The sequence below is a fragment of the Aythya ferina genome (assembly GCF_964211825.1).
Source record: "Aythya ferina genome assembly, chromosome: 12".
Taxonomy (NCBI): domain Eukaryota; kingdom Metazoa; phylum Chordata; class Aves; order Anseriformes; family Anatidae; genus Aythya; species Aythya ferina.
Genome location: NC_140308.1, coordinates 8,718,459 through 8,730,758, shown reverse-complemented (window position 1 = coordinate 8,730,758; position 12,300 = coordinate 8,718,459). Strand labels below are relative to the sequence as shown.

The window sequence follows — 12,300 nt, the reverse complement described above, 5'->3', positions numbered from 1 at the left end:
GCATTATAAAAAGCCATATTTCTCTTTGGAGAATACAATATGTATAATGTCATTACATTACAATATCTGTAATGTCATTATAGAATACATCAGGAACAGAGATCTTATTTTTTAACTAGGGAAATGTCAAAAATGAAACTGAAATCCAAAATGTAAGCAAGACAAGGATTGTTTACACTAGTTTATATGACCTTTGCTGTGACCTCATCCCTATAACAGTGGTGGTATGTTTGTAGTGGCTGTTGGACTGTGTAGATGCACAGTGGACATGTGAGATGAGTTGAGATGGGCAGGTGAAGGCTGACTGGCCACCACGTCTTCTCACGAGCACTTGCTGGTTGCTGAAAGCATGAAAGCAGCTCATTTAGTTCAGTCCCATGTGTGGATGCTGTGAAGCTAGTGGGCCTAATCCAAAGCTCACCAAAGTCAATGCAGAGCCTTCCACAACTTCTGCAGTAATTGGACATGCCCTGTTGAGACTTCCCTTCTCATGCTCTTCCACATGCAGAACCTGAACGTTTGTACTGATTTCTAATAGATGTCTAAAGGAAACCTTTTTTTTTTTTTTTTTTTAGAAGTTTGTTAGGTCATTTATCTAGACACTAGTTAAAGATAAATGTATATCTGAGCTTCCTCAAGTAAAACCTGTCATTTTTCAATTTCATGCCTCTTATCACCTCTCACTGTGTGATTTATAACCCTTTGACCTACTTGTACGTGGAACTAAAATGCTGTGCAGTATTGTTTTTTTATGGGAAATTTAGAGAAAATATTACTAGACTCTTTAAATAATTATCTGAATTCAAGCAAAATGGTAGCTTATTATACATAGGATGTTAAAAAAAAAAAAAAAAGTATGCTCTTGCACTTAGCGATCAATGAAATTTTAAACCACATGGCAGGTTTATAGTAAAGCAGTGCCATTTCATTTTTCATCAAGTTTAATAACCAAGATTGTTTTCCTGTTTTGTGATTGATTATTGTGTGAATCATCTGATGTTTTTAGTTATGACTCATCTGACAAACTGTTAAGTCTAGTTATATTTTTATCTTCTGATAAAAGCAATATTAAAGAATTATAATCTTGTGGACTTTAAATAGTCAAGCAAATCTATATTTCTTTTTATAACATTTTTACTCACTTCAGCTCATTAGAGAGAAATGACACTACTTTTTTCAGTAGCAGATAGATTTTAATGCAGTGATAGCATATCACTTGGTTCAGTGTTGTATATGGCTTAAAGTAGAATTTATGGCTAAAGGTTTATCATTTTGTCATTATTTTGCTAGCCTGTATACAACAGCTCAATTTATAATTGTTTGCTGAACTCTTGCAGTCGTGATAGTGATTGATCTCCTGGATCTATGCAACATGGTCATTCATATACTGGTGTAAAAATGCCTTTGATTATGGCCTTGTATGGATAGATAAGTAGCTACTGACTCAGAGAACCTGGAATAGCAAGGGGACATACACAAAAATCACAAATAAAAATCTGAAATACTTGAGGCACATGCTGGGCAAGATTGACTATCTCAAGCTGCGGGCATTAAATGAAGAAAGATCTTTGTGCTAGATAAGCATGACTGCTTGGTGTTCGTCAGTACAGAAGGGTTAGCAGCTGAGATTACAGGAACATCATTCTCTCTTAAATCTTCTTGGACACAGTCTGGACTATTTGCAAACTGATGTTAGATATATCCAATATACATGGAAAAAGTATTCATAGCAGAGCAGAAGTATATTCTCACAAATGTGTATTGTTTAGACAAAATAGGAAAACGGAAAGAAAACACAAAATTGTGAAGACTGTATTTTTACTTATGTTTTGGAAGAAGGGTAATCATTAATCGTACAGCACATCTTGTACAAAGTAAGTGATAACCAGAAATTGAATTAAAAGATGCAATTATGACCAATTTAGCTATGCTATATTTTACTATCAAGCGATGTGTGTTCAAGCTGTGCATGCTCTCTAGTAAGATGTAGTGATTTTTTTTTCAAACTTATTTTCTAATGCATTATATAAGCTATTTTCTCCATTAAAACTAGAAATTGAATAAATTAGAGGAATTTATTTATAGGCCTCATCCTGTTTGGCAATCAATGTGGACAGTGCCATGCACACAGGTGTGTGTGTATATATATATACACATATAAATGCATTTTTCTCTTTTAGTGTGCAGTGTCAGAAATAAATGAGCTTCAAGTTCCTAACTAAATAATACCTTTTCTAAATGAAAAAATCAGTTTTCTGATCCATATTTCTGAAAACCTATTGGGAAAATACAATGACAAATTTAAATGTTTATGAGGTCTGTCTGAATTACCATTTAAGGCCTTTTTCTCCCCTCCTGAATTCTTTTGTGCGGTAATTTTTCGATGCTGATTTGGAACTATAAATAGTCTATAGTTGCAAATCTACGTTGGTCAGCATGCATGCAGCATTTTTTCATTTAATGCCTTTACGAATACTATTCTTTGAAAATGTATTTCAGTATTGTAAAAACAACACATCTGAGGCTTGATCCTTGATTGGGTCGACTCTGTAACCCAAAAAAGGCTGTCTTAGGTGCCTCTGGAGATTTCCGAAGCTTGAGAGACCCATTCTCAAGATAACAGCTGACTCATCCATTCCCACCCGGTCTTCAGTACATCACAACAGAGCTGAGGAGATGGGATGATGGCCAGAATGCTGCTGCATCCCTATCACAGCAGTTTTTAAAATTGAGTAAAATAGCCCCGAAAGATCCTGAAGGATCCTGTATCAGCGTAAGATGGTCCCAAAGCTCAGACAGTGACAGAAATGTCTAATTGTCTATGCTCAGTACATGCCAAACCATTTCCTTAGATTTTATAAAATAAGGAGCTCCCCTCATCAAAAATCAAATAAAAACAAACCTAGCCTTAAAAGGTCTCTGAACACTGGAGAAAAATAGACTTTCCTACTGCAGCTTGAACAATTTTGGACTCAGTTGTGTTGTCTTGCTAGATTGGCAGGTTCTTACCCTGTGGCCCATGTCTGCCCACTTGGGTTTGACTGAAGATGACAATTTTCATCTTCATTATGAAGATGAGTTAAAATGTTGAATGACATCAGGCTGGGCTTCAACAGCAGTTTAATGGGAAGAGCTTTGTTTTTCTCTGGTGTAGGAATGAAGGTTTTTTTTGTGCATTGGACAGGAAGAGGATATAACCAAACCCCAAATCTGGATGATTCTGCTCTTGAGAGTGCTGCCCCGGGCACCACTTCGAACAGGTGATTCAAGCTGGTTATTTGTCTGTACAGCTCGTGCATTTGGAGGAAGGTCCAGTTGCACATCTGGAATATATATATATATATATATATATATAGCACTATTTATAAGACTGTAGTATTTCTATAGTTCAGCTTCTTCCCACTTCAAAATTTCCTTTTATCTCCAGGTTTTAGTGCTTCAAGTAACACACTGGTATATTATTAACTTTGTGGAGATAACTTATGTATCTGGTATTTTGTGTTAGAACATTTTTTCATGATGTTTTTGCCTTTGTTCTCAAGTATTTCCACAAGTAAGACATTTGTTATTGGGGGAAAAAAAAAAAGGTGTGGGGGAGAAGCTTTAGATAATGGCTGTTTTGAACTGTCTGTTCTACATTGAACAAAAGCTTTGTTTCCTCACCCCAAGATGCAAACTTCTGTTAAGTTGCGCTCATTTTGCACGCTTGTGTTCTCACTGTGCTGGTACTGTGGCTTTCATTAGTTTTCCTTTTTTGGAGGTCATTAGAAATTTTTTTTCCCTTTCTCCTTCAGTCCTGCTTGCCTTTTGCATTTTCACATAGGAAGCAAATTTGGCTTTGTTTTATTAGTAAAATGACACTGAACTTGAAGGGCATTTGGAACAAAAACTTTGTTCAGTCTATGGAGTATCTTTTATTGTGACTCTCTTCTATCCTTCTCTTTCACTGTCTCTCTTGTTTCTTCTTAAACTCTCAGTTCCTGCTGCTAGCAATATGCCTTTTAAATCTCTAATACTTTCCAGGTGAGAAGAAAAGTGAAGGAAATTACAGGTCTGTTAAAGGTAGAGAAGGGAGGGAGTCTCTTGGAAGCCATATAGGTAAAGGACCTGTAAGGCCTAGAGAAAACAGGGTCAAAACATGGAAAGGGAGTCTTCTTTCACATTTATTGTGTAGGTGTGTGCAAGGTATTGAGTAAATGAGACGTTGATACAGTGTTTGGAACTGTGGAAGGTTCATCAGAGGTCAGTGTTTGAAGTTCACAGTTCAAGCTTTTTCATACAGGTACAAATATCCAGTCTTAAACTTATGATACACCTGCTTATGTGTATTTCATGAACTCAGCTGCGATGTTTCCTAGAACAATGATTCAATTAGCAGAAGTGCATGTACCCCTTCAGATGCTTTGAAAACAAATCAGCTGGCTTATTTTCAAATGATAAATGGGTTAACTTATCGAGCAATGAGCAGAATTTTAACAAACTTCAAACTTTGTAAGCCCACAGTAGATAAAGAAACCTTTTTTTAGGTTTCATAGATTTGTTATCACAGATGTTCTTAACCTAAATACATGGATATGCAAAAATAAATACTGTTTAAAATATGTATAAACTTCCTTTATTTATGTCTGACATTGATTCCATGTTGCCACCAGGTTTCAAGCAGCTGTGACTTCCATGGCAGCTGGAGAGCTGAGGCCTGCTTTTTTGTTTTGCATCTAGCATTTTCTAAAGGGAGGTGGCAACCATATTTAGAAAGCTTTCTCACTTTAATCTGGGGTTAATCTGATACTGTCCATGTGGAATTTACAGTGGCTGCAACATGCCATTAGTAAAGGTAGTAACTACCCTAAGGCTTCATAGGTGAAGCGTCCCCAGCCAGGAGAGAGAGTCTGCAAAGGCAGAACTTTGCAATAGTTTATCCTGTTTTCCTCGACTTTGTGTATGGTAGATATGGCAAGGTATGACTGGGGCAGTCTGTGAAGATCTCCATCTAACATGTTGTGAGCGCACACGTGAGCGCTGAGCTGCTAGAAGTTCAGCTGAGTAGCTCTGCAGATGTTTGGGGTACCCTTCCTCCCTGCATGTTTCTCTTGATGTGAACCACTGTCATGTCTTGCGCAAGGACTCTGTGCAGAAGTTCTGCTGAAATGATGATAGAGTTGTTTTGAACTGCCTGAATATAGTCTCTAGTAAAGGGAACATGCCACATGTCCTCATTTATCAGCACTACACACTGATTTTTGTTTGACCATTTCTTATTTTCTGTATCTAATAAAATAAATAAATAGGACTCATCTCATCTTACTTTAGATGGTTGTAGGTAGGTTTCCAGTCCCAGCTAGTCTTCAGAACCTTCAGTAAATAGAGAGTGGTATCTCCAGCTAGCGGTCCTTCCCAGAGGGACTTCTTTTCATTAAATGTTAGTATAGATAGCCTATTAGATACTTAACTTTAAAATGGCTTAAGTTAGGTCAAATGAATTCCACACTGATTATTAATGTAATCAGACTTGGGCCTTAGCACAGAGATGCAAGCATAGCTTTCAGTTGGAGTTTTGTTTTAATTTTGTTTGCAGACAGGACCTTCCATCTCTAGATCCTATAGGAAGATGGACAATAAAAGAAAAAAATAGCTAATCTGATTAGCTTTACGCTAAGATTTTAGTGCAGAAGGAAGGGAGGAAACTCAAGCCACTCATCAGATCAGATGTTACTACACTCATTTGTTAACAAGCCTCCTCAAATGGAATTAATGAAACCTTTCATTATAGATCAATACGGTCTTTGACTAGAGAATATTATGGGTACCTATTGTATATGCTTAATTAGATTGAAATTGCTTTCACATTTCCTTTATATCCAAAAAAAAAACCTGATCTCAGCAGTTTAAAAAAGGGAATTACAAAAGTCATCCCCTCCACTGTGCTGCTAAAGCCAGTAAGAAAAAGGAAAAAGGGAAAAATTCTTCAGCCAGCTGCCCAGCCCTGGGCTTTAGTTAGGTGGTGATTTTGGCAGCCCAGCAGCAGAGCTGTGCTAAGCAGTACTCGCTGCAGTGTATCCGTAAAGAAAACAAATGGTAATTCTCATATTATCATCACAGGAGACTGATGACCCATTAAAGTCAATAGGTTTGGGCTGGAACTATATGAAACTATTTTGAGACATTTCCTTTCCTCTCATATTTTCTCTCCAAAAACAATTTCTAGATAGAACTGTTCCAAATTAATGTGTATTACCCTCCTTCCTCAGCTACTGTTCCTCAAATACATTCTCAAATGCTCTTTTTTTCATGTTTTATTTCTTGATAGCAATTTATTACTCTTCAAATTTCCTATCAAAAACCACTTCTTCCCTAAAACTAGTTCTCCTACCACCACAGCCGCTTTCCTGTCCAAATAAAGCCTTTAGTATTTCAGTACCAATTAATTAGCTGTCTGGTTACCTCACACTTTCAGCTCAGCCCAGGGTATTTCTGGTATGTTCCCTGTTTTCCCCTGTCTGTCCCAAGCTCCAAATTCTCTGCAGCAGCAGCTGCTTTCCTCACGCCTTGCGGGCACTGCGCTCAGATGCTCGGGCCCCAGGGCCTGGTTGTGGGGCGCTGCCTGGGCACCTCATGCTGCCTCAGAGCCCTCCTGCCCTCCCACCTCTCAGTAAAGGCAGGCCCTGGTGCCTCTGTGGGTTGAATTGTGAACTCCTGGCATCTCTCTAAAGCAAACTGAAGCTTGAATCCTTAGCCCCCCAGCTCTGCAGGCAGGAGGAGGTTGCGGCTCTTTCCCTGGGGCTGACACCAGGCAGGGCTCGCTGCTCGCTGGGCTAAGTTCGGTGTGCCCCAGCCTCCTTGCATTGTTTATCAGCCTCCCTCCTTCCAAATTCTTTGTTTGTACAGTGGTAGCTTTTGTGCCAGTTTTTCTTCTTTTTTTTTTTTTTTTTTTTTTTTTTTTCTTTGCCTGGAGTTATTGGCAGAGCTAATTAACCACAGAATATAAAAGCCTTGTTCTTCAGGGCCGAGGCGCGGTGTGATCGCAGAGCAGCGTGAGTGCTGCCTTGTGGCGTGGGGGATGAACGGACGGGTGGGTTGCCTGAGGATGGCCAGCTGATCCTCACAAAGATGTACCTAGATGTTTCCATCCTGATTCTGGAGGGGCTGTGCCGTGCATCCCTCCCCGCCCTGCTCTGCTGATGGTACCCAGTACGGCGAGACGCCTCAGCCACCATGGGGGAGCTGAGGGCTAAGTGCGGCTTGGCAGGCTGACGTGCTGGTGTGGCCAGGGCAGGAGGGCACAGTGTGCTGCCGCTGGGTTTGTGCGGTTTGCCCACCACAGCTCCCTTCCATCCGAGAGGATGTGCTTGGGGACCGTGCCTGGGGCTTGTCCTTGAGGTGAGGAAGCCGGAGTGAGAGGCAGCCGCAGCCGTGGGGCCTGGTGTGTGAGGAGGAGGTCAGCCCCGTGCCTCGAGGGCAGCCCAGCGGGCTGTGGGCTACACAGAGCAAGATCCTCCAAATCTAGAAATGCTTGGGAAACTTTTTTTTCCCCTTCAGAGAAATGCCTGGTTATGACAGGCGACACAACCGCATTCAGCACAAAATGCTCCTGCTGCTTGTCCACCTGAGATGACTTCTCTGTCTGCGTATTGGGGTGGCTGTGGGGAGCCCCACGGGCACCAGAGCCCTGTAGCGCTGCGTAAACCCAGCCGTGCCCTGGTCTCTGCTGTGGGCTCAGGCCCACCCACAGCGACCCCACCGCCGTGGGGTGGTCCCGGGCTGCCTGCAGAGGAGCGGTGACAGGGCCGGGCCGGGGCATCTCCCCGCAGCCCCCTTGGCACAGCACCGCGGGCGGCCCCGTCCCCCGTGGACGTGCGTGGGTGCCTGCGTGTCCGAGGGGAGCCGAGCCGTGGGGTGGGGACGCCGTGGGGACGGGGATGGAGGGAAAAAGAGCGCCCGGGGCTCGGCGCCCCCCGCCCGGCCCCTGCAGCCCCCGCTGCGCCCCGCCGGGACGCGGCGCCCCGCGGGAGGGCGGGCTCGGGGGGTTCGCGTTCCTCCGGGGGCGAGGGGGAGGGAGAAGAAAATCGAGAAGAAGCAACAGCCTCCAGCTTTTCCCTTCCTCTAATCTTGCTTCACTCCCCCTTGCTCCCTCTCCCTCCCTCTCCCCTTTCCCCTCCCTCCCTCCCTCTTTCTAATTCCTGCCGCTAGCTCGGAGCCTCATTCAGCAGCCGCTGCCAGTGGAGTGTAATAGGCTGAAGATGCCGCCGCGTCTGCCCAGCGCCGACTTGTGAATGGGACTTGTCTCCTCGCCCTCCGCCCGAGCGGCCCCGGGCAGCGGCCGGCCCCGCTGGACGCGCAGGTGAGCGGCGGCCGGGGCCGGGGCAGGAGGAGCCGCCGGGGGCTGCGCGGCTGGCCGTCTGTCTGTCTGTCCGTCTGTCTGTCCGTGCATCCGAAACTTGGCGGCGGGGCTGGGGCAGGGGCAGGGGAAGGGGCAGGCAGGTGCGCCCCCAGCCCCCGGCCGCGCTCGGAGCCAGCCCGGCGGGTGCCCGAGGGGCACGACGGCCTCGGAGAGGGGAGGCAAACGTTGGGGTTCTTTGGGGGTTCGGGTTTGGGTTGTGTTGGGCTTTTATTTTTATTTTTTATTTTATTTTATTTTATTTTCACATCTTGCCCCCGGGGGCGGGGAGGGGGAGGGCGAGCGTTTGCCCGTTTTAAAATGTTCCTCCGGATAAGCTGATATTGAAAGCTCCGAACTGAAAATCTTTTACTCACAGTGTAGCTCCCAGGCATGAAATGGATATGCAGAAATTATGAGTGCATGAAATGAAGGGTACTCTATCCGGAATAAAAGAGGGAAAGACTTTGATTTATATCTTTTTTTTTTTTTTTTTTTTTTTTTTTTTTTTTTTTTTTAATTTGCTTGCTGGCTTTCAAATGCATTACTATTCACAAGGTACCAAAATGGTATCTGTCTCTAATTCAGGCTAGTCCAAAAAGCATTAGGCTCTTGGGTGATACGTGCTTAAGCACATCCCCAGGAGAGGTAAAATAGATCGGGCTGCGGGTCCCCATAAATACCATTAAGTTTTAGAATAAAAGTGCTTCCTGTGCAGTCCCTGGGGAGCACATATAGCAATCTGACATCATGATACAAATGCCTCTACCTTCTATAGAAGTCCCCCTTTATTGTCTACTCTTTTAAATATTCATTTGCTGAGCAGAGAACCGGTATATGCTAGGAGATCTTCTTTGTACCATTGCTACAAAGGACAGTGTGGCTGTGTAACACAGTATTTACCTACTAAGATATCTGTGACAAAGGAACCTCTTTAGCAAATGAGGTCACTAATTCAGAAATTGGCCTTTTATAAGCAGAATGCTCATTTCTTTTTCACATTCCAGTGAGTAGTAACTCCCTGGGAAAGACTTTCTTCCTGTTCATCTGTGATGGTGATACAGACTGTGCAGACTCTATTAAGAAATTAAATATTTTTTAACTCTTTCATAATGAAACTGTTGAGTGAGGAAAGCACTAACAGATCCAGAAGCAGGGAAGCAAACACTCAGACATTACTGAGCGTCTGTCTTTTTTCCCCTTCCCTTGCTCTTACGCTTGCTTCAGTGTTTCCAAAGTCTGTGTGATTTCTCCAGGTAGAGACTTTGTTCCCTTTTTCTATGCTGGCTACCCTATATCAATAAATGAATTTGCTTTCAATATGGAAGTTCTGCAATAATTAATCTGACATCTGCCTCAGTTCTCTCCACTGAGATTTGAAACGCAAATCGATGACTGTACTCAATCCGTTGGATGATTTTATAAGGAGAGATATAGAGGTACATGGAAGTAGAATTGCAGATGCTTGCTTATAAGCAGCATTTTCATAGCAGAGCAGTGCAAATCATGTTGTTGGGAGATACACAGTGAGAACAGTAGGGAGATGGAGAGCAGAAGGTCTAGTTTGGGGCTTCATGCCTTAACACACAACGTTTTTCTAGCATATTTCTTAGTCTACTACGCTATAGGAAACAAGTTTGTGACTGTACTTCTAAAGCAGTTCTTCCTCTTGCAGAACAGAAAAGAAAAAAAAAAAGTTACTGAACAAAGAACTAGATCTTCAGTAAAAGAACTGGAAATTCTTTAAGAATGCTAACTAAATGGCACCTTTCCTCCTGCAGATTCTTGTTCTTAGGCCCTGAAATGGATTTTTTTTTCTTTTTTTTTTTTAAACCTCAGCCTTGCACTAGAACATCAGGGAATGATCATGGGCAGAATGTGCTATTTATAGACCACTCTACACCAGCTTCAACTTTGCTAAAATTTCAAGTGTTGTCCATCCAAAAAAATCACTAAAAAGTAGATTACTTCATTACCAGAGAAGCTGTTACAATAGAGTATATCAAGAGATGAGATAAGTCATTGCGATTCATCAGCACAGTTTCAGAAGGAAATATGTATGGAAATGGATGACCGAGACACAGAACAATCAAATTAAATTTTCTTTTGCATACCAATGTGGGGAAACTACAAAGATTTGAACCGTTTTGTGATTCATCTGATCAAATGCTTTAAATTATATCATATGATTTCAACTTCAATTAATACGCCATTTTGACAAAATTTGACATACTTAATTCAATTTAGCGTAAGAAACATACGTCAAGTTCAGAGTTGCAGTAGTTTGAGATTATTTTTTTTTGTTGTTTTCTGCAAATGCTGTAACTAAAGAAAGCACATATAAGGTAAATATTTTTATTGCTGAGATTTCCACAATAATCTCAGAAGTTATTTCCAGCACAGATGCCACAGAAATTTAAAGCAACTCCAAACTTAAAAGTAGTGCCTCCCCTTTCTTGGTGAGCCCCCTGAAATGACTTTGAATCCATTTTGTGGGCTGGACGTTTAGCGAAACAGAGGTCTCATCTGGAATCAATTAATTTGAAACAGTTTAGGAACATAGGAACATACTTTCTACTTTTTTTTTTTTTTTTTTTTTTTTTTTTTTTTTTTTTTTTTAGTGCCTGAGTGCCCATGAGCATTTTAAGCTAAAAACCTGTCTACAATTTGCTGTGCTGTACCCATTTGTTTTAAAACAGCACTTCAGTTTTCCGGTCCCTTTGCTGGGCCCAATTTAGGGCCCAGCTTAGGGAAGCAGAGGGAGGAGAGGAGAGATGGCCATGGAGTTCTCTGTCCATGGGAATCAAGAGGACTTAGTTTACGCTTAAGTCTTGTAATTTTGTCACATAGTTGTGGTTTTCGTTATTTTATTTTTTATTTTTTAAACTTTATCCCTTATCGGTTAAGGATCATTGTGGAATACTCCTTCACGGTCCGTGAGGAGAAGCTGCCGCCCTGCGTCGCGTTCCGGGTGCCGAAGCGCAGGAGGGAGGCCGGCCCCGCGCCGTGCCCGGCCCGCTCGCCCCTCACCGCCCCTCACGGCACCCGGGGGGGCTCCGGCCGCGGCCGGGGCTCGGCGGCGGGGCCTGGCGGGCGCCAGGGGGCGCTGCCGCTCTTCGCTGCCTCGCCGCCGCCTTCCGGGGCGCGCTGAGCGGCGGGGCCGGGGTGCGGCCTGGCGGCGGCGGGGACTGAGGCGCGGCCCCGGGGGCGGCGGCTCGGCGTGAGGCAAGCGGCCGCGCTCCCCTCCGCGGCTGTTGAGGGGTTCGCCGCCCCTCGCTGCCTCTCTCAAAGGGGATGGCAGCTCCCGCTATGCCGAGAGGAGTTTAAGGTGGGAAAAATGATACGGTGAAGCAATAATTTTTGCTTTCAACAATGTTGTCGGGGCTTGAGATATCCTATATAGACATCCTGAATAGAAGGGCACGTGAGGCCAAAGTGGCCTAATTTTACCTAGGTAAAATCTTACCTAAGAGCTCCCAACAGACAAACTGCAGGACGTTAGCCCAAGTCATTTCCCACTATCTTCTAGCACCTCGGAATAGGAAAGAAATTGTTACAGCCCATCATTGCACATGCTGACCAGAAAGGACGTACATAACAGTGTAGATTTTAAGTGACTGCTGGTCAAACAGAGCCTCATTTCCACCTCTCCTGCACTCACATTCTTCCCTAGACATCCACATCAGGCAGGAGGCTAGGGTTTGACTCAGACCACTCAAATTCCTGTGTACACGAAATATAACCTACTCGTGACAGGGTGCAGGCAGAGTTTTACAGTATATTGTATCCACTTGGACAGATATGGCACCAAAGAAGCTAATGTGTCTAATAGAAATCATTATCCATGATTTTGATGCCAAAATTGTGGAAGATGTTGCCTTAATTGTACTGTTTTCTGTCAGTCACCTGATTTTAGATATTAGTTA

At 43.2% G+C, this 12,300-nt stretch overlaps 1 protein-coding gene across 10 annotated transcripts in view; it reads left to right on the top strand.

Moving 5' to 3' along the window:
* Window positions 1-12,300, top strand: part of CDH11 (cadherin 11) — a 464,760-nt gene that overhangs the window by 374,401 nt on the left and 78,059 nt on the right. For all 10 annotated transcript variants that reach the window (XM_084533758.1, XM_084533751.1, XM_084533754.1 and 7 more), the window contains one exon: window positions 8,188-8,338. The gene's annotated coding sequence lies outside the window, so the exon portion shown is untranslated. The remainder of the gene's footprint in view (window positions 1-8,187; window positions 8,339-12,300) is intronic.